At 37.3% G+C, this 26,146-nt stretch overlaps 1 long non-coding RNA gene across 5 annotated transcripts in view; it reads right to left on the bottom strand.

Annotated features, from left to right (window-relative positions):
• The window catches only part of LOC117678744 (uncharacterized), a 75,834-nt gene that overhangs the window by 19,189 nt on the left and 30,499 nt on the right, over positions 1–26,146 (bottom strand). The gene's annotated exons all lie outside the window — the stretch shown is intronic.

Below are 26,146 nucleotides of genomic sequence, written 5' to 3' on the forward strand. Positions count from 1 at the left end.
GAAATTTCTTCCAAAAGTATAAGATGAAGTCTCAATTTTCCTGAAGCTCGCTCTTGGTTGGGTGTTGGAATTCACAGTCAAAACAAAAATTAATTAATTGAAAATTCCCAAGCAAAATTCTGCTAAATCACAGTAGAATTTGGCAATTTTTCTTATAGGGTCAGGATAGAAAAAAAAGTAACTTTTTGGCTAACCTGCTTCCAAAACTGCAAATGTTACATACATACATACATATGTATGTATGCACGTATGCACACACACACACCCCAATTAAAAAAAAAACAAGAAATAACAGGAATAAAAAGGAAGACTCCTAGAGCGTTCTTGGTAGGGATATAGAACTGGGCTAGTTTCCATATTGGAGGAGGCTCAATTAATAGTGGAAATAGCTTCCAATCAATTGACATAACAAGGAAACATGGCAAGTTGAGTAGAGGAACTCTAAAAGTTGTCCTAAGGTGGTGGTGTTTTTTTTTTCTGTGGATAGGGGCAAGTTTGGGAGATAATAAATAAGCAGAAAATATGTTAGCACATCTGACAAGAAGCCAGTCAATAGTCTGCTAACTCTTAGGGTTAAATTGGAACATATATATTCATAACTAAGTTTATTGAATATATAAGCAAGAATATGCACGTACACACATTGACATCCACCAACATACTTACACACAAGCTAAATGTATATATATAAAGTTAAAGCATAAAAATGTATGTATGTATGTATATGTATGTATGAATGAATGTAAAGCTGTCCACTTTATAATAATTTTTTTTTTTTTGCATTTTCCAAAGTTTGATTCATTAATGTTTCCTGGATCTCTTGTTACATAAATCTGCCACTTGCATAGATATATATATTAAGAGATTGTGGTTTCAGTTTCCTCAGGGTAAGTAGAAGATGACGTCTTCTCTTCCTACCTCAAGATGGTTGTTGGTCCATATTTGCAACAAGTTGACTTGAGAGCTACTTGATGCTGCAGTCTTGAGATACAGTCAACTGGTCATTAAGTAATTCACACAATAAAAAGAGAGCCAGTTCAGCTTTAAACAAGATATGATCTGTTTGGAGATAAATATGAACAACTCTGACATAATTAAGTGGGTCATTTTTGCAGCTTAGACAGTTCCTGTAATATGCTGGCTGTCCTTGTTATGTGAACAGAGCTAATAAGTACAGTATTGTGTGGACCATATATTGTGGTTTTATATTTAAGCAATTGTATTTTGATTCTGTTTAGAGACGTCAAGGGTTTACAGAATTATGCTCTCCGTAATCAGCTAATAAATTTTTAATGCTGCTAGTGACATGCTTGGTTTCTTTAACATGTATTAGTTAGGAAGCTCATCTGCTAATATGAAAAAGCAGATTTGCTTGCCATGTGGCCTGAAAACTAGAGTTAATAATCAGAAAAATGAGAAAGAAAGACGATATATGCAATGCATTCAGTGGAAAGGAAAATTCTGATGCTTTGCATTGCTGTGTTAAAAACAAGGGCTAAGCTAGCAGTAGTCGGGGGGCGGGGGGCGGGGAGGGAGAAAGGTAATATTTCTCAAAGAGGTCTTCCAAATTTAGTGGCATCAACATGGTCTTTGATCAGAAAATCATGCTGACACAAAGCCACATTTTCCCTCAAATTTCAAGATCATAAAATGTTCAGGAAAAAGAAAACAAACTTTAGTGATTTTAACATTCAAAAACTTCAAGGATGCTAATAGAAAGGTATATGAATGGTTTTCATGTGATTTTACGAAAACAACTAGTTAGAAGTCAAAAGTACAGAATTGTTGATTTTAATTACTTGATTGAATTTTAATCAAGGTTTATTTTCCTGATCAATTTTGTTCCCTTTTGAGCTATGCAAGCTTAAAGTAGAACTCAGGGAGAAAAACATGACTAATAATGGCAGAAATCCAGTGATAACCACCAGGTCTATCCTCTGTTCATCTACTGGCATTTCATTCTCAATTTCACCCAGCTGTCTCAGGCTAAGATGCTTCCTCATGCCCACAATAATGTGCATTCTTCCAGTCCTTGAGTCAGCAGAAAAATATGACATCAACAATTGTGCTGCTCTGATGGCCGAGCTCTAACGTGCGTCAATACTGAGGCGCAAAAGTAATCTGTTTGTACAGCTTTACTGCAGCACAATTTAAGAGCAGTAGTTGAATTACTTTTTTCCCCTATCCCATGTAATGTCAGCTTCCAAGTGCTTTTGTTGAAGTGTGGCAAGATGTGCCAGGGCAAGTGTGGGTGAGTACCTGAGATGGAGGCTTTTCCCTGACTGGTAGGTCACCAGTGAGAAGTGTTCCATGTCAGTAAACTGTAAACACCAATGTCCAAAAATTGGTTAGAAGAGGAAAGTCTTTAGAGATTCTCAGTCATCCAGGTCATAGCTGTTCTAAAGGCAGTTTTTCAGGAGGCACCTGGACTTTGTTTTTCCTTTTGAAGACATTTCACTTCTCATCCAAGAAACTTCTTCAGCTCTGACAGGAGCTTCCATTCTCCACTATCCTATCAGAGTTCAAGAAGCTTCTTGGATGAGAAGCGAAACGTCTTCAAAAGAAAAAACAAAGTCCAGTTGCGTCCTGAAAAAGCACCTTTTGGACCTAGAAGAGGACAGTGACAACCAGGGCCAGATTTAGATGAAAAGAGGCCCTAGGCTATTCCACTTATGAGGCCCTTTCACCTATAGTGAAAGTGTATTTTTAATTTTGCTAACAATTTGAATGTAGGCCCCTCTTGATCTTGAGGCCCTAGGCTGAAGCCTAGTTAGCCTATAGGAAAATCCGGCCCTGGTGACAACTTTTGTCAATAAGGTTCCCAAGGTTTCAAACATTCCATGTATGTTAGATGGGCAGTGTTTGGCCGCAGTCAATATCACCCAGAAATATTCCATGAAATATGCTCCATTATATTAGACCAAACTGAATATGAATATGTCACTTTCCTCCCAAAGGAATGAAAATAGAAGAAAATCTGGCAGCAGAAAACATTAATGAATTCCTTTGTGACAGAATCTCTCTCTCTCTCTCTCTCTCTCTTTCTCTCCCTCCCTCCCTCCCTCCCTATCTCTCATCTCTCATCTATGTAACATCTATCTTATCACATTTCTAAACTGCTTATCTCACCTAAGCAATCTTGGGTAGTTTTCAATAAAAACATAAAAAGCAGTACAAAAGTACAAACATAAATTTAACAAAGTTAAAACAGAATTAAGAACAAAGTTAAAATTAAAAAGCCAGAGGGACCACCCTCTTGTCACCAGCCACTCCCAGGGTCGCATATGGTTCTTTGACCTTCATTGCATTGGAGAGGGGGAAATCCACTACTTAACCAGTAGAGGATTGCCCCTGGTTCGGACCGGTTCGCAAGAACTGGTAGTAAAACTGGTGGGAGGCTCCGCCTACTACCCCGGACATCATCATGTTGTGACTCCGACCCCCAAGCCCGTCTTATCGAAGGGAGAAGACTCCGAAAGTGAAGGAGAGGAGTTGGCAAGGCCTCCCTCTCCAGGACCTTCCTCTCTGGCAATGCCTCAGGTGTCTTCCGAAGGCCAAGAAATAGGCCAGGAGCCAGGCACTTCCGAGCAGCCGCAGTTAGACAGCGACGGAGATAAATCTTGGCAGGATCCCCCACACCGTCGGAAAGACAAGCGCACGCAGTAGAGAAGGAGGCATGCCAGAGATTAAGCTGAGTCACTGGACCACACCCCACAGGGGATAAAAGGGGGTGTGGTGGCCATTCAGGCTTTGTGACGGACAAAACTGAAAGCTAGCAAGTCACTCTGCATTTCTGGAACTTTGTTATATGCTCTGCTTGGATTGATTTTTGGACTGGACTTAACTATTCTTTGGCTTTTGTGGAGTTACTTTGATGTTTCGGTCGGAGGAGATAAACCTCCCTTTGTAAGTAAAAACTTTTGGCAAGCAGCCCCTGGGTTGCTGCCAATTCTGTTATCAAAGGAAATTCTTGTCTGCTGGTTTATTTTAACTCTTGGTCGACTGCTGGTGTGCGTGTGTGAGACGGGGACAGAACACATCATAGGTGATATGCGCATCTGCAGAAGACCATGCGCACACGCTGCGAACTGGTAGTAAAGGTAAGTAGAACCCACCCCTGATCTTAACACTCTTTTAGAAGGAGAGTGATGCCTACCTCACTCTGGAGGTAAGATGTTCCAAAGAGCAAGGGCGATGATAGGGAAGACTCTCTTCCTGGATCCTATTGGTTGATATTCTTTAACTGATGGTATCTGCAACATACCTTTCCTACCTGATTGGCTGGTCTCTTTCTTTGTTAAAATAATCAGGCAAGCTTAGTTTTTATAGACACATAATCTGTTTCTTTGAAGGCCACTAAACACCAAAAGGTTTAATAGTAGGACACATTCTTTCACAAGACCGCTATGTTAGTATATGTAAGGAGCCAATGTAATGACTCCATGTTTGGAAAGAGCGGGTCAGATATTACAGGAACAGATGCCTTTGTAAAAATCAATTGTCCAGTTTCTCCTGCAATCCAACACAAAATAGTTATGAAGAGCAGAAATGAGTGATGGTACAGGGCATGCCTCTAGTAACCCCAACAGCCAACAGAAGCTTAGAAGAAGCCAGTCGTTGACACCAAGAACATGGATGAAGCATTGTAGGTCATTCACGCCCCAAGATTTGGCTAAGGAATGATAAAAAAAAACTATTACTTCAAAACTGAACAATTAAGGAGAAATTTACATTGCTTCTACAGTAGACTGCGGATGAGCAAATGGTGCATCATAGCAACATGATCTCTACAAATGGCTAGTGGAGTATCTTCATGGCACTGTTAGTTGAAAGCACAGATGAGAAGTAAGTTACTGTTAAATAAATTATGCCTTATCAGCACTTTCAGCTAATGGTGACATGATGGCACCACATTAGCCATTTTTAGAGGGAAGAGGGAAGAAGGGAGATCACAGTTGAGTATGCTGGTTTCCCTTTTATTCTCTTTGATCTTCACAAATACACCTAGAGATGTTTTTGATGTTTCAGACTCTTAAATCTATTGACTCCTCATAAACAGAAGAGGCTTCCTATTGCACAGAAACCTCTAATTGTGGACAGCAGCAAGAATAATATCAGGGTAAGCAAAATTAGTGTGTTCATTCTTGTCCCCACAGAATGAGAGTGAGCATCTGTCAAATCCATGTGGCCCCATGCACACATGCAATTGTGTAGCCCCAAGATCTCCATTTGTGTCTTCTTCAGCATTCCCAGTTTTGTCAACAATTTTGATGGAAGTGTGTGTGTGTGTGTGTGTGTGTGTGTGTGTGTGTGTGTGCTAAGGAAGAGAATGGAAGCAGGTTATCTCCCAGAAACTTCCCAGTAGCATTCCTGTTTTGGTCTCCAAGCCCATGAAATCAGTGGAGAATCTGCTATAGCTGTCCAAAGAGCCAGGACACACAACAATTGCTCAAATGTTGCCCTATACAACATAAGAGTAAATTATTTCTCTTTTTGTGTGAGGAAAATCAGTGAGAATGAAAGCTAAATTCTAAATTGATTTATCTGGGAATATAAAAGAACTTATTTCTTGGTAGATATGCATATAATTTCAGAGTTAATGCAACTAACATCATTTATGCTCAAATTCTATTTGGTTTTTTTAAAAAAATCAACATACTTTCAAATAAACTCTAAAGTAGTAAGATAGTAGTACTTGATTAATTAGCCATTAGGTCATATCAGAATACAAAATATAAAATACAGAACAATAATAAAACGGGTATGGATCAGTGGTGAAATCCAATTTTTTTTACTACCGGTTCTGTGGGTGTGGCTTGGTGGGCGTGGCTTGGTGGGTGTGGCAGAGGAAGGATACTGCAAAATCTCCATTCCCACTCCAGTCCTGGGGGAAGGATACTGCAAAATCCCCATTCCCTCCCCACTCCTGGGGGAAGTATATTGCGAAACCTCCATTCTCACCCCACTCTGGGCCAGCCACAGGTGGTATTTGCTGGTTCTCCGAACTACTAAAAATTTCCACTACCGGTTCTCCTAACTGCTCAAAATTTCTGCTACTAGTTCTCCAGAATCTGTCAGAACCTGCTGGATTTCACCCTGGTATGGATGTAAGTCTTTTGGACAAGATTATCTTGGCGGAAATGTCCTAAGGTTGATATTTTAAATAGACATTAGAAACAGGAATTTAAAACTTCAGGATCAAAACATACTTCACAGAAAGCTCATATTTCTGCAAAAGAAAGCCAGACATATTTCTTGATACATGCCCCCAAGCGAGGAGGACAATGTGAGAAAGAATAAGCTGGACTGTTCAGTAAACAGAAATGACAGGCCTATTTTGTATTGAAGGATTCTTGTTTTCCTATCCTTCTTTCAACATGACAATATTTCGAATCTTCATAGTTTAGATTTTTTTCACAAGATGTAGAAGGAATACATTTAGCTAGTTACATGGATTTGATACTGTCTTGTTTTGGATCACTAGAAGTTAATCAAGTTGAGCAATGTGTTCAAAACATAATGGGCACATTTCTTATATTTGAACAAGCAAGATAAATGGAAACATTTGCTTTTTACTACTACTGTACTGCTGCTATTTAATTAAAGTTCATTCTCCTCTCTAAATTGAGAGCAAACCCCACTCGTTACTAGCACTGATGATGTTACCTAGCTTGGGTAACATCTGCAAGAAGGCAACCAAACTCAGAGAGCCCCAGGGACTGATTACCCTGAGTTACAAATATTCTATTTTATCGGTATTCTCTTCTCTGCTTTGCATGTCTTTTGGTATGCTTTATTTTCATTCAGCAGAGTAGAGATCTTACTCAGACATCCTATGTACTCTTGAAACATTTTACATGGGACTGTAGGTACAATGCTTAGTTCCTCTCCCTTTGGAAATAATTCAAGTCTTTCCCATGTATAATTTTGAGAACTTTCTTTCAAAAGCCAATCATTCTTTTACATCAGGTAACATAAGGAGAAAAATGTAGGGCACATTCTCTTCATTTGCTCTCATACCAGCCAAACTTGCAAGCCAACCCACTTACATGGGGTAAGCACCATGGAATAAGAAGGAGGGGGAAACCTTATTTCTGAGTCAACTTGCATAAGATTTCTTGGAAACATATTAACTTAACTATACCAATATTTCCTGGCAGTGAGTTTGGCTGTATATTTACATGAATTGCTAAGTTGATGTCTCTTTTATTTTTCTAAAGAACCATACCAGCTAAATATAGTCAGGTTGTGGATAGTGGGAAGAGAAAGGAGATTATTATTTTGCTTTCTCTCCAGAATCCAAATGCAAGCTTGGAGCATGGAAACTGCATCTCAGTGCAGGCTTAAAGAAAAGCTAGAGGAAAGGCTTAACTAGATGGCAAGTCTTTTAAGAGAACAAAGAAAAATCTGATCCACAGGAATTAACATCAACAGGAATTAATGTAAGAAGAAGCCCTGATTTTTCAGCTTAGTACACATTAGGACATTAAAGAAGTGAAACTAATTTTTGTCATTAACCTTAAAAATTTGGTGCTTTGGGAAAAACTCCCAGCTGCTCCTGGCAATCTGTCGCTCAAGAAGAGCAAATCAAACTGTTTCTGTTTGTCTGCATTAAGTTGTCTTTTTCAAATCTTCTCAATAATTTCTCCATTGGGAAGGGTTAACCAGTTGTCAAACAACTCGTTGGGTTTAAAATTAGAAAAAAAGACAAAAGGCAGGCAGTTTATTCCTGACTGGAACACCCCCCCCCCCACTTATTGCATAAAAGGGGGGGGGTGAACTTATAATTTATGTTTTAGATAATTATACAGGATAGATTATGTAAAGAAAGTCATTATGTAACTTAAAAAAAAACAAGGTAAATTTAAAATTGTATTTATAACTGCTGTGAAGAAGATTGGAAGCAGCTTTATATCTTTTTTCTTTTTTTCTATTTCTCTTTTACTTTTACTTTCTCCTTTGTATTTTTAGCTTTCTTATTTATTCATTTTTTCTTCCTTCTTTCTTTACTTTGTATTGATTTGTATTCATTTTAAATTTTTTAAAAATATTATTATTTAAATACCCACTGTTTATCTTTGCCTTTTTACTTATTCCTTTCCCAAGCATTTTGCTTTTATGTACCACTAATTTAGAATTACACTTGAAGCCATTACCCCATCAGTTGTTCCCTCCATGTGATTACAATGATCTTCTAGGCCAAATTACAGACCTGTTATTGCCTCTGTGGAGCTGCATTCTTGCAACCTTCATTCAGAAAAGTGATCATTTCATGATCACAATCCACAATGCCTTCTTTCATACCAATGGGTAAGCTTCTAGATTTGCAATATACATTGCACTATAAGGAAACCAAACAGGTTGGATTTATGAAACATTAAGACAAAACAAGCTTAAAATTAATATAGTTTAGCATATTGTGCAAATATAAATGATGTATTATTACTTTACATGGTTAGGGTATTACTTATTATTGCTGGAGATGTGATCTGGGAATTTTCCTATACATTCAGTGCAACCTTAAGTGATTACTATTCTCCTCCACTGGAAATTATATTTAACAGAATCTGGGTTAGTTATTTTCTTTTCTTTCCTGTTGTAATGCAAAAGGCTTTGAAAGAAAGAAAGACAGAAAGATAGAAAGTCTCAAACCTAAATTGGACACAGGAAGACAGCTGTAGACTGAACAGGAAGTGCTGCCCAAGGCTAAATAAAACAGCTGTTGCAATTCTTCTGAATAGAAAGTGCTTCTGCAATTCCACTCAGTCCAAGATCAGAAAGCAGATGTTAGTAATTATTACACATAAAAAGAGCGGCACAGGATGAGCCAACGGAGGAAAAAGAAATCGGACCAATAGATTTACAACTTTCTGCTGCAAACCAGCAACTATTAAGAAACAAGTGTCAGTGTTTATTTTTCATTCTTCCTGTACAGTTCACACTAAAGGAATCATCACTCATTGCTTCTCTGTGTTCGGCTGCAAGCTGATAACCTAAGGATTCAAGCACAACAAAACTAAGATGAAAAGAGCTCTATCGTTTATCAAAACTGCTTTGTAATACCTCCTCCTCATCTTCCTTATGTGAACTTCTTGATCAGGGTCAACAGGGCAATTTTATGATGGAACATCAAGAAAACATTGCCTTTCTCCTTTTTAGTTAATTTATCAGCAAATACGACCTTGCTAAATCTTTGTTATTAACTTATATCTTAGAGTGCAAATTAAACAGAATGAAACCGAATGCTGGATCTTCTACTGTTCCGCTCTGATCAGATCTGAAGTGAAAAAATGTAAACAAATGCCCCAAAGTTAAATTATTCCAATTCTCATTAGAGAAAGAGCCTTCTGATTCCATTGAAACCTAGGCTCTGCTCTTAGAACACATGGAATAGTTTCTGGCAATTTTTAGAAAATTATTTCAGAATAATATTGAGCCTGTTTTGGTATCCATGACGATGGAAGAATCAATATCTTTGGAGACCTAAGAGGGTTTGTCCCATCTATAGTACTGCCCAGCTACCACCATCACCCCACACCCACAATTTCCATAATTTGTGCTGTTGTTCTTCCAGCAATGGGCAGGGAAAGAGAAGTTCCCTTCCCCTCTAATTCTGGCACATCTCTTTGGTCACCCAGAAGGTGCAATAATGCCTACAAATATGGCTACAACATTGATCAATGAGAAAAAGAGAAAGGAACAGGTCCTTTCCCCCACTCCTTTCTACACTGTGGATGGAGAAAGAAGGAAGGCTTCGAGAATTATGTGGTGAATAAGTGGAGGCATCTTCAGTGACCCTCCATCATTTTTTTGAGCCTGAGCTGGAGAAAAACTGGGGAATAGTAGCTTGTTCCATACATTGCAGACCCAATTGGCTTTATTTTACAGACTGGTAATTTATAATGATCAGCTCTTTTAGTCGTATGAATAGGGATTTGCAAAAGATGTCAACATGGAAATCAGACTTATACTCTGCCATAGACACAATGAAGGCTATGAAGTCAGGGCTGAGACATCTGCATTGGCAATGGCTGTCCTGCTTCTGTGGCATCTGTTACAAATTCCTGCTGAGTTGCACTGTCTTCACTGAGAGTGTGCCAGTTGTTATAAGCATGCTGACTGTATGGCTGGTATGATTGGTATGACTGATATGCTGTTATTCCCCTTCAGCATATCCCCAACAAGAAGAACACATCTACCAATCAGGGCACTGCAGGGGGAATGAGGCAGTCCTGATGCTTTTGTTCAGTTCTTGGACTCTGCTTGGATTTGTCTAGACTGGTTTGCCAGTTTTTCCTCCCAGCCTTATTTGGACAATTCTGAAGTTCAAAATAATGTGAAATAAGGAAACTTGTAGGAAGGTGATTTCCAAGGGTGAAAATATTTCTACAAAAAGAAAGAAAAGGCAAGAAGTTGGGGCCAAATGTTTTCTTCTCTAGCCAGTATAATTAATGGGAAAATGAGTTCTTGGGTTGAACTGGATAAAAATATGAGGGTTAGTACATCATTTAGAGGACACTAATGTTGTAAAAATTCAATTGGTTTGATTCAAGGCACACCACAATAAAACTTTTGAAATATTTCTCTTGGTCTTCTTTTAAAGGAGAAATATTACGGATAAGAAAATCCTCCGACTCTTATGTAGTCTCCAAGCTGTGCGGGAAGGGCTGATAAAAAAATGTTGCACTGAATCAGTGCAGAAAGTATCCTACTCCAGTTTAAAAACAAACAAATAACAATAGCAAAACTGAAATTGTTTAAAAGTTAAGCTCTAACTAAAGATCAAAGAACCCTCCAACCCCATGACACTTGCTTTCTTGGCCTGGCAGGCTTATTGGCATGACTTAGTGGCAAGGTTAGCTTCTTCTCAGAACGAGGTATTATGCACTGTTTGTGCTGTATATACATATTTTTAAATCTGAGAAATGTATTATTGCTACTCTTTATATGATATATTATGAAATAAAGAAAGATGCATATATTTTTATATGCAATAATGCAATAGAAAGCACACCACCTTGGATTAGGACCAACATGTAATGAAGAAGAAAACTCATTTATAAAAATTTAGACAGAGATAAACAAGAAGCATGGAAAGAGGCTTTGCTTTCAATTTTGGGGAGAAAAGTTGATCTGAAAGAAATGAAAGGAAGGGACTGAAAAACCGCACATGGACAGTACAGGTAGTCCTCGACTTACAACAATTCATTTAGTGACCATTCGAAGTTATAACAGCACTGAAAAAAGTGACTTTTAACCATTTTTCACATTTATGACCGTTGCAGCATCCCCATGGTCACGTGATTTACATTTGGATGTTTGACAGCTGGTTCATATTTATGACAGTTGCAGTGTCCCAGGGCCATGTGATCCCCTTTTGCGACCTTTTGACAAGCAAAGTCAATGGGGAAGCCAGATTCGCTTAACAACCGTGTTACTAATTTAAGAACTTCAGTGATTCACTTAACTAAGGTGACCAATTGTCCTTCTTTAGGCAGGACAGTCCTTCTTTTGTAAGTTCTGTCCTCTCTCAAAAAGTGTCCTCCTACATGTCCTCCTTTTTGATATTTGAAGACTAATCTGTAAATCTCCATATTCTATCGATTCCGATCTGATCCGTTTCATGTGATGTGATGTATTTGTATTTGACACGACAATTCGTCAAGGCTCGATATAATGCGGCGAGACGCGATTATGGAGAATTGTTTTGAGAGAGTGTGCCGCGTGCAAGAGTGCGCCATGCGCAAGTGGCTTTGTTTACTTCTTACCGAAACACGACATGGCACACACACACATGTGTCCTCCTTCTCATTGTAAAAAAATTGGTCACCCTAACTTAACAATGTGACAAGAAAAGTCGTAAAATGGGGCAAAACCCACTTAACAAATTTCTCATTTAACAACATAAATTTTGGGCTCAAATATGGTTGAGGACTACCTGTATAGAGACCAAATGTTCTAGGCATTTCAGCCAAATATACTAGGTATTCATAAACCAAGAGGATAAAAAGAGGTAGATAGAGGGAAAGGTAGAGATAGAAAGAGGAAAAGGGAAAGGTAGATAGAGGGAAATGAGCCAGTGGCAGTGGTGCAGTGGTTAGAGTGCAGTACTGCAGCTACTTCAGCTGACTGCTAGTTCAGCAGATCAGCAGATCAAATCTCACCGGCTCAGGGTTGACTCAGCCTTCCATCCTTCCGAGGTGGGTAAAATGAGGACCCAGATTGTTGGGGCCAATATGCTATTTAGTATACTGTCTTTGGTGTAAGCCGCCCAGAGTCCTCGGAGAGTGGGCGGCATATAGAGTATGACACAGAAAGGCAAGCCAGATAAAAAGAGAACAGTAAAATAAATCTGAATCCATCTCTTTCTCTCTAAGTAAACCTATCTATCTAGATTTCAGCAGACAACAGAATTGTATTTCCATAAGTGCAAACTAAAAGCCGCCTTTGATAAAACTAATAAGACCTATCATTCCACTCACTCCTCCTACAGCTTTGCTCAGAGAGCTTCTTTTTACCCAGATGAGTTTGTGAAATTCTTTACTTGCTTTAGTCAATCACCTTTGCTAATACACAACATTTTTCTTTTCTTTTCTGAACACTGTTGAATTAAAGGGAAAGGTGTACTTAGCTGTACTTTAACAATAATAAAGCTAAGAATGATTTAAGCCAGTCTCATTCATGGGCTAGACACAAAAGGAAGGCAAGATTATGAGGACTCAGTAGAAAAAAATAGGTTGCCAGCCCAGGTTTGTGCTATGATTAGGTGCAAGTAAAGAAAGGCCCAAAGATTCATGAGGTTGTAAATAGCCATTACTTATTAGTTGCCTGATCTGATGTAAATTTGTCCACTCTCTTTTTAAGACCATCCAGAATGGCTATCACTGTTACAAGTGCAGGCAACAAATTTCAGTGTGTGAAGAAAAAACCCTAATGATTCTGAGTTTTCCAACATGTACTTTCAAAGGATGACCTCAAATTCTAACATTATGGGAGAGGGAGAACTGCTTTCTATCCATGTTACACTCGTTCTTTCTTCTAAAGTTCTCTGCAGTTTTTCGAGCTTGATAATAACCTTTTTAAGTATAGCGACCAAAAGACAACTGGTATACTCAGTACTGCAAGCGTGATCTGTAGTTCTAGAGTCTACTTAATGTTCCAAGCATGGATATATGTGCCTTTTAATTTTAAACTGAATTGACATTTTCACAGAAGTGTGCTCCAGTCACTGTCAATTCAGAACTATTAATGTAGCTATCAAATTTGGATGTTTGTTTGTTCCAACATAAATCACTGGACACTGAGCAATATCTGCTGTTTTGTGCCCTTTACACACCTTTGGATAAATGTTTTTAGTAAATCCACACATAATTTAACCTTAATATAAATTTTTTTAAATGACATGTCTTCATGACATTTCATCTCATTCATCTCACAGGTGAGGCAACTCAGAATAGCTTTTTATAGTTGTAAAATTTTAGATGCCTTCACAGTTCTAGGGAAACTGAGGAAAAGAGCTTTCTGAACATATTCTGGATCTGCATCAGATTTTATAAATTTCTTTAACTTCCTTCCTTTTTTCTTTTTTTAACTTTTTTTTTTAAAAAATCAGATTCTGAGGATTATTTTCAGGGTTATATATACATCTATACACTTACCACATACCACCCCCATCTCCCGCACACTTACATAAATGCATAATTCAAGAACTATGGGGAATAAACTAGGCATTAAAACATGTTTCTTTTTATTTCTTCTGAAAAACATGTGAAATAGTCATTAGAAAGCAGATGTTAGCAATTAGGAAGGAAAAGAAGGGTACAGGAAAAGAAGGGTACAGATTGGATTTGGCTTTTCATTGAAGAAAGATGACTCAGAATGTCAACAATTTGTAAATACTCACTGGAGAATATGCAATTACATCTATTATATTTTGTATAGAAATTGAGCATGATCATGCATTTATATGAATCCATACTAAAAAAAATGTCAGCCTTCAAAAATGCTTTCAAATTAACACAAACATTAATATACGGTATCAATATTCTAATGATATAATCACAGCAAGTCATAAAGCGTTGCTTCAGCCAACATGGGAGAGAATCACAATGAATATTTGGAGAAAAGGACAAAGAAGAGACTTTGGAGTGTTAGGATCTTGATTCTTTATCCTCATAACTATGTCAACTCATATAGTAACCTACCTAGAGTTACTATAATCCAAAGGAGAGACTGTTATGAAGCCGAGCATTTACTTCACCAGCTTAAAAACTGGATCTATTTTCTTTACTTTGGGCTGAGGGCCAAAATCAGGCAACCAGCAATGTGTGAAGAATTCATCAAGCTATAGCCTGTTCCAATTATATCTCTCCTTGAATAATTGGAAAATGAGGTTTTTATTAAGTGTTGCCTGGCACCATGGGATGTGTGAGAAAGATGGTGAGAGATTGGGGAATAATGCTTGGCTATTCTATAATAACAGGCAGGGGGAGATATGACAGAAGGCTACAACTTAGCCATTGCAGGGAAAGGAAGGTGGTAGGTATCCTGACTTTCTTTTAGAAGTCTGAATAATCAAGAAAATCTAGGTGACAATGAAGGTGAGCCCTCCAGCCTAAAAATCCCATTTTTTAAAATGCCAAGTCACTTTCTAGGATTTGCCAAGGCTGAATGCAGCAGGATGGAAGTACTGAACTGGCAGAGAGTTCTATCAGCACAATATTCTGTGATGTGGCATGTTAGGGACAGAGGGCAAGAAGGTGATGTAGCTGTAATCTGTAAGGGACTCTCCCTGACCAGAAGCTCCATTAGACCATTGACTGTTTGCAAATTTAATTTCGGTAAGTGGGACAAAATCTTTTGGTGAAATATCTGGATTGCATTAGATTTCTTGTCTTGTCGGATTCCACCATCTGTGATGTGATTGCCCAGTCAGAAAAAGCTCAGAATCTGAAGTCTACCATGACTGTCATAAACTGGCCAACATGAATCTAGAGCCATTATTTGGCAAAAGAAAGCCTATTCTTTTGTTGTGAGTGTAGTGAAGAGGAATCACTTCTGTGCCTTGATTGCATTCCCATTCACCTGGCTGGTGATCCTTCTCAGTGCTGCACAACACCCCCTCCATTGAAAGTTGGAGTCCCCTCTGAGCTTGGGTTTTTTGCTTGCAGATGTTTCATTACCCAACTAGATAACATCATCATTGCTATTCAGTGTGGGGTTTACTCACTGTTTATATACAATCAGATGTGAGGGTGATCTGTCTATGATTGCTTATATACATAGCTTGGCCTACCGAGATTGGTGGCAGTGTGGTTTTTCTCCTTGGTAGTTCCTTGATTAGGGTATTGTCTTCTGTTTAGTGTTAATCCCTGCTTATTTGGCATGGAAAGGAGATCAGATTTATGATATATGCTCTTTAAAGATATATGTTTGGCTCCTGTTCTCCCAGTATTTAATTATTTAAGTATTTAAATAATTGTAATTTTGGTTTGCTGTTAATTGCATTAATTTTATTACATTTTATACTCTGCATTTTTCTTGTTGCGTGTTCCTTGAGAATTGGAAGAAACCTTGATAAGTATTAAAAAAGTGATCTTGTGAAACTCAAAGTTGTTTTGCTTACTTAGTATTTCCTTCATATGTTGAACATCCTCTAAGAAGTTCCTTCCTCACATTTAAAAGTATGTAATCAGAAAAGAGTTTCCTCTGTTGCAAGGAAGAGAGGTTTTATGAAAGGTTAGTCAAAAAGGTAGAGCATGTGTTTGCCATCTTTCCTCCAGATATGAGAACCAGATGCTTAAATTCACCAGCCACCATGCTTAATATAACACTCTTTTTTTTTTTATTAAACCCAATTTTATAAAAGCTCACCACCGCTGTTAGTGGCTTCCAAAGAGGTCACATAGTCCTTGTTGCAACTGTCATTATATATTTTAAGTAAATTAGACTGCCACATAGACTGGTTCTGATTATTACTGCAAAAGAGCAAAGGGGTAACCTTAATTCCTCTCCCCTGCCTTTGATAAATTAAACGAACTATAAATGGTGATTCCTGCAACCTGCAAAAGGGCAAGTCCATCTGTGATTCATTTTGCATTGCTTTAAAGAAGATTTATTTGATTAAATTGGGCAGAATCTAGACAGAATATAGATCCTCCCCTTTCTTTTTTAGTTCTATTGCTCAGGAGTGGGAGAAGAAGAAGAAGAAAACCCAGCCTAGCACAGACATTTCAAGCATGAAAAATTGTCAGCATGTTATTATTATATGAGCAAAGTTTGCTGCCTTTGTGGTGAGATAGAAGATTGTTGCCTAGCCAATTGGAAGAATGTTACTCGAAAATGGATTTAATATTCAATAGGCCATATGCCACTACCAAGCCTTTCATGGGAAAAAATGGCCCAAACATATAGGTTAGGTTACTAATTAATCAACCTAAATTGATAGAGGATCAAAAAGCACATTTGCAAAATCCTACCATTTTATTTTAGATAAAAATCTTTAGAGAAGATCTCATGTCTGAAAAAAAATCATGAGAGGTTCACTGAAAACAAGAATTAAATGGCCTCCTCCCCACAGTTTATTTTGTAATAATATTTTTAAAAAATTATGTGTACATGTAGTAAGCACCCATAGGAATTTTACAGTGAGATGTTTAGCCAAATAACATCAACAACTCCAAGGTAATATATACTACAGATTAATTAACAATTTATAATTCCATACATTATTTTTTTTTCAGAACTCAGAATTTGGTAAACCTATAAATTTGTTTTCAATGCAGCTTGATGGAAACATTCTCAGAATGTCTGTGTTTATGTTACAAATAGGTGAGGGAGGCTAACTGGATATGTGGTTGGATTATGACTGAACAGCTGGTACATGGGATAGGTAGAAGAAGAGATTGAGGTAAGTGGTGGTTGGGTAGAAAGGCCTAATGTATCTAACTGGAGGAAGATGCTAGATCCATGCATGGTATATGAATAAAGAGGCAGGCATCCATGCATGGTACATGTGTGAGAAAGAACAAGTATGTAATAAATGAAGCAGTGGTTCGGACAGAATTGACAATAAACCAGTAAATTGGTCCAGTATTTGCTCTGGCTAGGTAACAGAGATGAAGAGAGAATACATGCATAATAGCTGGATGGGTAAAAAGACCAAAGGTGGGATTATGGATTGGTTGAAAAGGGTACCTGTTTCATTTGCATCACTCACAAATAAAGTTATATCCATGTACAGGTACAATATACATTTTGAACCAAAGGAGGAATGATAGAAGATTCCATTCAATGCTATCTTCCATGCTATGGACAAGGTCTTTAAAAAAAAAAAAAAAGCTTGAAAATCCACTTCCATAAAAATCAGTGCCAAATTCCTTTCATATCCCAAATTTCCCTATGGATCACGCCGTGCTGCTAATATCCAAGAAATTCTATTCATAGAAGTTAAAAGTAAGCAGAATAGAACGTAGCCTGAATTCCTAATGGGAACTGAAAACTGCTATGATTTTCTAAGTACTTAAAAGGATTGCAGTATTTATGGGTTTTTTTGTGTGAAAAATACCGAAAATTACTGGTTACAGTGGCAACAGTGTCAATCAGCTAATTAGAATACAGTGCTAGCACTATCAGAAAAGATTGCTTGGGTCTCCCTGGCAATGTCGTAGTTCCTTCCATTAGCTATTAGCTTGTGGATGTGCACAGTTTGATTCTCTGCTTGGCAGCTTTCAGGCACAAGATCCATCCATTGCAATCTGAAGAAATTGTGTGAGGGAAACTAAGCCTTCTTCCTCTCTCTCTCTCTCTCTCTCTCACTCTCTCTGCCACTGTTTATGAAGAGTTGTCTATGTAGTGATAAGGGGAGTTAGGCTGAAATTCCCCTATCTTCATCTTTCCTGACAAGCAGGAAGAATGAGGGAGATCAAAAGCGAATGAAAATCAATAGGATTAAGGTATTGAAATTCTTCTATTTTGCCACAGGCTGTCACTATAACTCCACACACTTTATAGCTGGATATTTTCTTTTTAGAAGGGAACAGATTAAATTAAAGGAAATAGCTAGAGTAGACAAGATTTACCTTTGATTTGGGTTGGTTTTTTTTTTTACAAGTTTCTAAAATATAATCTCCTTGAAGATTTGTCTAGGGTTCTAAAGCCTATACACATGTCTTTATGAAGGGAATGAAGCATTGGTCTTCATAACATGCAAGCTGAGTTTATGGAGGTTTATAGTAGAATGGGATGATCAGAAAGAGAGAATGAGAGGCAAAGAATTTAATAACAATTTTAATGTTGCAGGGTTTTGCATATGCAGGCTGTTTAGGTTCCCTGTACAACTTTTGTTTAAAAGTACACAAGTGAGAAATCTATGATCTCATTGGCTATTGCTTGGCCTAATTGATACTAAGCCAAGATCTTCTGATGACAACCAATTAGTCTACCTCAACAATGAAATCTTTCTCTTACTGCAGGATCATGAGTTGGGGCAATGGTCCTACAACTCATACATGAATGTTGGACTCAGGATTTGAAATGATAAAGTGGATTGATATTTTTTATTCAAGGAAATAAAAACCATCAGTTAAAATACTGTCCCAAGAGATGTTTCAGTATTTTGGTTTTCCGTTTTTACTTTCCTATTAATTGAGCTATTGGACAAAATTGGATAAAATTACACTGATCTTCTGACTCAGAATCTTCAAAATGTCACACATTTTGGGCATGTACCTCATGGCACATAATTATACAGATTCAAGAATCAACAAGTACTACAAGACGGTCTGTTCTTCTTCCCCATAGTTCATGCACATCATAGGTGCACATGATGAACTTCAGATAGAACAAATATGAAAAAGCTTGTCATTCAGGGAGATGTGTAGCCAATATTTTGTGCTGATCAAAAACTATGGCATGTCCGGGATGATTAGAGGATACCTTTCAAAAAGCAAATTCTGTAGCTATTTCTAAAACAAGTATTTAAGTCAAAACATAATGAAGGGGAAAGGACATAGGAGAAAGAACCAGGAAAACGAAGAAAACAAAGCACCCAGTTCATTCAGTGAGATGGGAAAAGTCAACACCCCTGAAATTACAAAAGTTTCTTAAGTTCAATCAAATACCTTGAACTTATCCTTCAGTTTTTGGTATCACCCAATGAACATTTGATTTAGGTGATACTAAATGCTCAAAGGATTGCCACTGCCATCCAATATTTTTTCAGGATAGAGAGGCTTAAAAGAAATTTGTGGCAATTAAGATTTTCTCAGCCAGATCTTGTGTGTTGGGTTCCTATAACAAAGTTGCCCTTTTAGAATCAGTTCAGTTTTCTTCCTGATTCAAATTAAATGCAGTTTTTCCACATTGCAAGCTGATTGAATTTGTACCGAGTCCAGGCAAGAAAGATTAATCTTTGGCTGAAGTTAAATTTCTATCTGTGGAGTTTAGCACCCCTCAATTTGGAATGTAAATTTTCATAATCTCAAAGGCTCGCTCGTGTGGGAGAAGAAATTGTTCCAGTATGACTTCTCTTTAGGTTCTGTAAGCACAATGATTTATGATCATACTAAACTGGAGCTTAGTCAAAGGATCTTAGATACAGTTCATCAAAATGATCAGAGCAGAATAACAAGCTCAGTCTGTTTAGGTGCCCAGATTTACAGCAAAAGCTAACTAGCTCCATAAATCAATGTATTATGCCAAATATTGTAGAATGATTTTTATTAGCACATATGCTTTTTTTGGACAATCTCCTTTCAAAGGTATATGAAGCTACCATATTCATATAAGCTTCTCAGAATGACTGTGAAATAGCAGTCTGTATTATATATAGAAACTGTTATGTAAAGATTGGTTTGGAGTATTATCTCCTTCTCCCACAAACTATCAAGGCCAATCTGACATATTTTTGTCTTTTTCTGATTAACTTGAATCATTTTGAAAGTCACCAAGTTTGTTTGAGGGCATGTAATGTTCAACTGGGATCTTCCAAAACAAGGGCTACGAATAGAATGTTAATGTTTGCACTTATATTGTTATTGATGTTGTCTGGCTTTGGTTTTTATATCAGCGACCAAACAAAAATGTAATATTAGGATTGACTTTAAATCACAAATGTCTTTATGTCTAGTCAGCAAAATTGATTCCATTAAGGCCTGTTATGTGGCTCATGTATAACTTCACATAGGTTTCCCTTAACATAGCTATAATATAAATAAATAAATAAATAAGTATATTTATTAGATTGGAATTGTACCCATCACTTATCATGAACAGGACTTGTATACTGGTCCAAAGCTGAGATCTGTTAAGTCCGAAAGCAAATCAAGTTTGGAGATGAGAAAGTAGCTTACTGTAAAATGACATTTTCTCAATTCAGTTATAAGTTTCATAAAAAACCCAGCTGGAAAAAAAAAGACCCATAAGAAGTCCTGGGGAATCCATGTTGGTCCAGTCTAGATGAAGCATTAACTTATTCTATAGCAGTGCTAAAGATTGTACCTGGAACTGTCTGATACAAGGTATTCTGTTTTATTCAAAGGCTATTATGGAAGCAGAAATTCCTAATCTTTGGATTTTTCTAGCTTAGCTTTTGCTTGAATTGTTCTGAGTTCATCCTCTCTCCCCTTGATAATATTTTCAATGTTGGTGACTTTTTTAAAAGATGGGGTTTTGGTCCTGAAAAAAGAAAAGCTAGCAGCAGTAATCACCCTATAAAAACCTTCCTCAGCTGCTACCTATGTCATTATTATTAATGTTGGCTGCAAAATCAGCGAGTTATTTAATCTGGATTTGGCATTATTATCCACCCATTGACTCCTTTACAAGGACCTGTGATAGGCAGAGGTTGTCTGATGGTGTTATAGATATTGTCACAGGATGTAAAGCTGTAAGGGGTATCTTGTGACAGGTGCCTTTCTAAAGAGCCATTTAGCTTTATCATTTTCTATTGTTTTGCAATTTCTTAATTGAGGCAAGTGATATTTCTTGGATATATTACAATGCACCATTGTTGCTACTATGTCATGCCATTGTTTGTAGTCAGTCTGTGCGATATTCTTGCAGCAAATGAGTAGGTAATTCACTGTTTCTTCAGCTTCTTTGTAGAGACAGTATTTGCTATCTGTTCCTGTCTTAATTCTGGCTTTGTATGCATTTGTTCTTAAGGGTTGGTCTTGTGTAGCCAGAATTAGTACCTCTGTCTCTTTCTTCAACTTTCCTGCTCTTAGACATTGCCAGGTCCTGTTGCCATCTGTTTTACCTGTTGTATTTTATGTACTGTCATGTCATAGTTTGCCTTGCTACATCTGTTTTGTATTCTTTATTTGGTCTTTCTTGTAAGCCAATTTGGTCTCCAATACTCAGGAAGCCTTCGTGGTATACCAGATTCAGTGCATCTTCCATTTCTAGTTGTGTATTAAGCTGTTCTATTATAACGCTAGCTTCCATTGAATATGTATATCAGTTAACCTGAAAGGATTCCATCAGATCTATTTTAGCATTGAGAATGAAACTTGATTTTAAAAATATTTTTTGGAATTTAAAAGTTCAGTTCTGGATGGGAGGGAAGGAAAGCATCCTTACTTATTTGTTTCCATTCCTGCAATACTTGTGCACAAATCAGAATGATCTTCTGCCCTGATTCTCATTTCACCAAGATCCAGAAAGATTTTTGTCAAACTCTCCTGAACTCCAGTGATTTCTCAAAAAATTTTTGAAATGCATTTTGTTCTATAAGGCTGTTCCACAGGGAATGTCCATAACCAAATCCTTCTAAAGTATTATTGGATGTACTTTCAATTTGTAAATAGTGAAGACCAGGACTGATTATTCCAGTTGGCAAAGTAATAACTTACGCAGGTGAGAAACCCTTTTTGTGGCCAGCAGTTATGATTCAAAAAAAGAGAGAAAATAATTTGCAATATCTTTTGATCACCAAAGAATTCACTCAATGAAATCTTTAGATATCTAGAGGCAGAATTATTGGCCTATTTATTATATTCTGGATTTTGCTGTTTTTATATTACCCTTTTCACTAAAAAAAAATGGCAGAAAATCATGCAATTTTGGCCATTCATCACTGAATTTTTGAAGCAGGTTCTTGGACAGCAGAACAAAGCAATAGAAGAAGTAACAGTGTGGTCCAAATGCAGTATTCAAGTTGTCCTTTTCCAGCGTAGGAAGAACAAACAAGAATTCTGCATAATGTCTGGCTATTATAATCCATAGTAACAAGTAAACCAAAATTGGAAAGCTTTGGAATATTTGCAACTGTTTTGTTATGATTTATTTCTCCACAATTCACTTGGTGTAATCATTTCCCCCATCCTTTCTTCATATGATGGCTTTTCCTTTAAGATGGCAAATCATGCACTTCCCATTAGAAAAGATCTCAGATAGCTAGAAGAACTCTGCTTTACAATTGGAAAAATGCTATTGACTGAAATAAAATAGGTCAGCCTTCCTCAGTTTAGAATTAGAGTCTGAATTCTAAGCCACTTCTGGATGCCCTTCAGATAAACTCGACTGCAAAATGTATCTTTAATTTTTTTTAAAAAAAAAAATCCTGCCTTATTATTGTTATAAATAACTGAAGGCAGTGAACATCTATAATACTCCTTCCACGTTCTGTTTTTTCCAAGAATCCTGTGAGGTGAGTTGGCCTGAAAGAGAGTGACTATCCCAGAGTCACCCAGAGGGCTTTCATGCCTCAGGCGAGACTAGAACTCAGAATCTTTAAAAAGCACCTTTGGAACAACTTGGATGACCTGGATGACTATAAAATCTCCATAGATATTCAGTCTCCTGGTTTCTAGCCTTGTGCCTTAACTGGCTCTCCTAAGGACAACGGAATTCTCTGAGTTCTTCTATTCCAACACATCTGGAAGGACCAGATTGAACAAGACTTGGATAAGACACTTTCATATATGGTTATGGGAATCATGTTTAATTTGGAATGCTTACCAAACAAGAAGCCATCTGCCCAGCTGATATATTTCCATTTGGTGTAATCCATATCTTGATTAGCACTGTCATAAAGGGCAGAAAAACTTGATGGTGCTGTAACTAAAGGCATTATAGGGACGTGTAACAGTCACATAAACACATAGGTTTGGGACAGAGGTGGTATTCAGCAGGTTCTGACCAGTTCTGGAGAACCAGTAGCAGAAATTTTGAGTAGTTCGGAGAACCGGTAAATACCTCTGACTGACCCTGTCCCCATCTATTCTCTGCCTCCCGAGTCCCAGCTAATCAGGAGGAAATGGGGATTCTGCAGTAACCTTCCCCTGGAGTGGGGTGGGAATGGAGATTTTACAGAATCCTTCCCCTGCCATGCCCACCAAGCCATGCCACGACCACCAAGCCACGCCCACAGAACCGGTAGTAAAAAAATTTGAATCCCACCACTGGTTTGGGAATCCAAACATTGGAAGGAATTGCTCAAAACGATCCACTTCAACCTGCTATTGGTGGTATTAATGGACTCGAGCAATGGGTATTGTTATGAAAGTAATTCATCCACTGTGACATTCATTAATCCATGTGCTTGCTCAACCTCAGTTCCTATTGGTCAAACACAATTTTGAATCTTGCCTGTGTTTGAGCAAAAACTTAATTTTTCTTCCAATCTGATTTAATGTAAGGAGTGGATCATAAAACAGATCATTTGCTTTGCCAAATATTTTCCCCTCACACTTACTGTAAAAGAGGTGGGGATAGGAATCCACATAGGCCAACACTGAGAATCTTCTCTGCTCTTTGACCTGTTAAAAGTGCATTTGGCAATTTGGGGGCTTTCACTTCCTCCCTCCTTTTCCAACATGCATATAAATATGGAAATCATAGAAAATATATGAATAATGAAGTCATAAATCAAAAGACTGTCATTACAACATGGTTACTGTAAGTAGGAATGTATGTGTTTCCCAAATATTTTTTTAATGACGGTAAAAACTGAATGCTTCATACTTCCTTACATTTCAAAAAAGTATTCTATTTAGCTGGGGTTCCTGCCAGTCTCATCCGAATCATTACTTTTCAGACAAAGCAAAACAAAACAGCCTTGCAAACTGGTTCTAGATTGATTCTAGCTACACATCCAGGTTCTTCTATTTAAATTGCATGGACTACAAGGAAGTTGTTGGTGAGAAGCTGCTGTTAATCCCCTCCACCTATTGAATGAAATTCTGATGTTGGATCAAAGAACATGACCTGAAGAACGATGTTTGAAGTGTTCACCCAAACCTGTTCCCAGACAGTTTTAATAAATCCACTGTGCGTGAATCAGAAACAGCCTTGCCTCAAGTTTCCTTCAGAATAAGGGAGACAGTTTTAAAAATTATGACAGTGGATAAGGATAAATCTAACCTCTTAAGAAATTTTGTGTACTGAAGCTAAAGTAGATGCCAGTGCCTCTGCCAACAGAACTCTAAATGCAGATATTGGTATTTATTTCCCACTCAGTTCTATAACATTCATTGTTATAGCTAAAGGCTCAAAAAGTAACACACTAGAGACTAAGTGTTTAATTTGGATTTGAAGCAACACATGCATTTCCAAACGCTGTCAAATGATCTAGTGGAATGTTGGTTAAAAAACCATAGAAGCCACTATTGGCCACATTCCCCATAGGGATGCCTTCCAGATGTGTGAACCTCAACATCCATTCTGGCAGGCAAAGTTCATAATCTTAAACACATCAAAAGTTGTAGTGGATACAGGAGAGAATTAAGGAAAGAAGACTAATGTTTCAACCCTAGAAGTACAAATAATTGAAACTGTACAAAACACGGCATAGCTACAATGGAAAATAGACTAACAAATTTTGTTCTATTATTTCATAATATCTTTTCAATGAAAATCAAGTTGAAAATATTTTATTTTACAGATTTTCTGCTTAAAGCCAAATCTCGCATTTTGAACAATCCATTCATAAACATCTGTATGGCAAGGAGCCAGCAATGTTCTTCATCTGTCCATATTCATAGAAATATCCATCTTGGAAAGGTTTTCCCCTCCCACTGGTGTACTGTGAGCCAGAACAAATGTGATCATCTTTTAAACTATCCTTTCATGTGGTATTTTGGCATATTGGTTCCTGAAGTGTCCTTAATTGTTATTGTAATAATAACACAGGAGTATTTTTTCTTTGAATCAACATTCTCAGGCTTACATGCCTGTGAGTCCCATTACTAACAGGATAACTGAAATTCCTGAGCAATCTCATATTTGCAACAATTTATTCTAAATCATATTACTCCAGGGAGAACTGTGCACAAGAGTTTAGAATAATTATTATCTTGCTGGAAATGTGTAAAGGATGTCATTCCAAAATGGTTATTAGAATGAAATTCATAAGGAAATATATAACAGTGACATTTTGGGCTACTAGATATTATGTTGTAAAACTCTTTAAGAGTTTTTAATTTTGAAAGAATTATTGGCCGCAGCAATAGCTTGATGCTATGCTGCAGTGGCCAAGAACATTTTTTTTTTAGTGTTTAATATGTAATGGATCCTTAAATGGCTTCTTGGATACTTTTTTCATATTTCAAGAGACATTGGAAATCAACATAATAGAGATTTCCACAAAGTCCTGCCTTTCAGAGAGAATTAGAAAACGAACAGGTGCTCTTAAGGAAATGATGTGAGCAATGCAGTTGACTTCAGTCATTATGTCATATTCATCTAGGGACATTTAGAACAGGGTGTGGGATTTTCTTTTATCACAGTGGTTTAGGAAATTCTTCCATCCAGTTTGAAAATAATATGGAAAAGGCACCCCATAATGCAGTGTCAATGCTTTAATTAACCAATTACATCTAATTCAGGCTAATTCATATGTATTGCAATTTCTTCTTAGTCTTTTTAAAGAGAGATTTTATATCCTTCCCATTTAAATCAGTCCACTCTGATCCATTAATGTGTTCTGCATGTATCTGCTCCCAAAATCGTATCCTCTGTTTTCTAGCAAGATCCCACGCTCTCGGAGTGCGCAGGATGATCCAGGGTTAACTAAACAGGCAGCTGTTCACTATTTATTTTTATCCTCTTTGTTAGATGGATAGCCATGTTCTCCATATATTACAGACCATCCATCCTCTGCAGTTAATCAACCAGAGCTCTTCAGAATGGCCGTTCATTCATC

The sequence above is a fragment of the Pantherophis guttatus genome, chromosome 6 (genome assembly GCF_059756535.1).
Source record: "Pantherophis guttatus breed Tessera chromosome 6, ASM5975653v1, whole genome shotgun sequence".
Lineage (NCBI taxonomy): Eukaryota > Metazoa > Chordata > Lepidosauria > Squamata > Colubridae > Pantherophis > Pantherophis guttatus.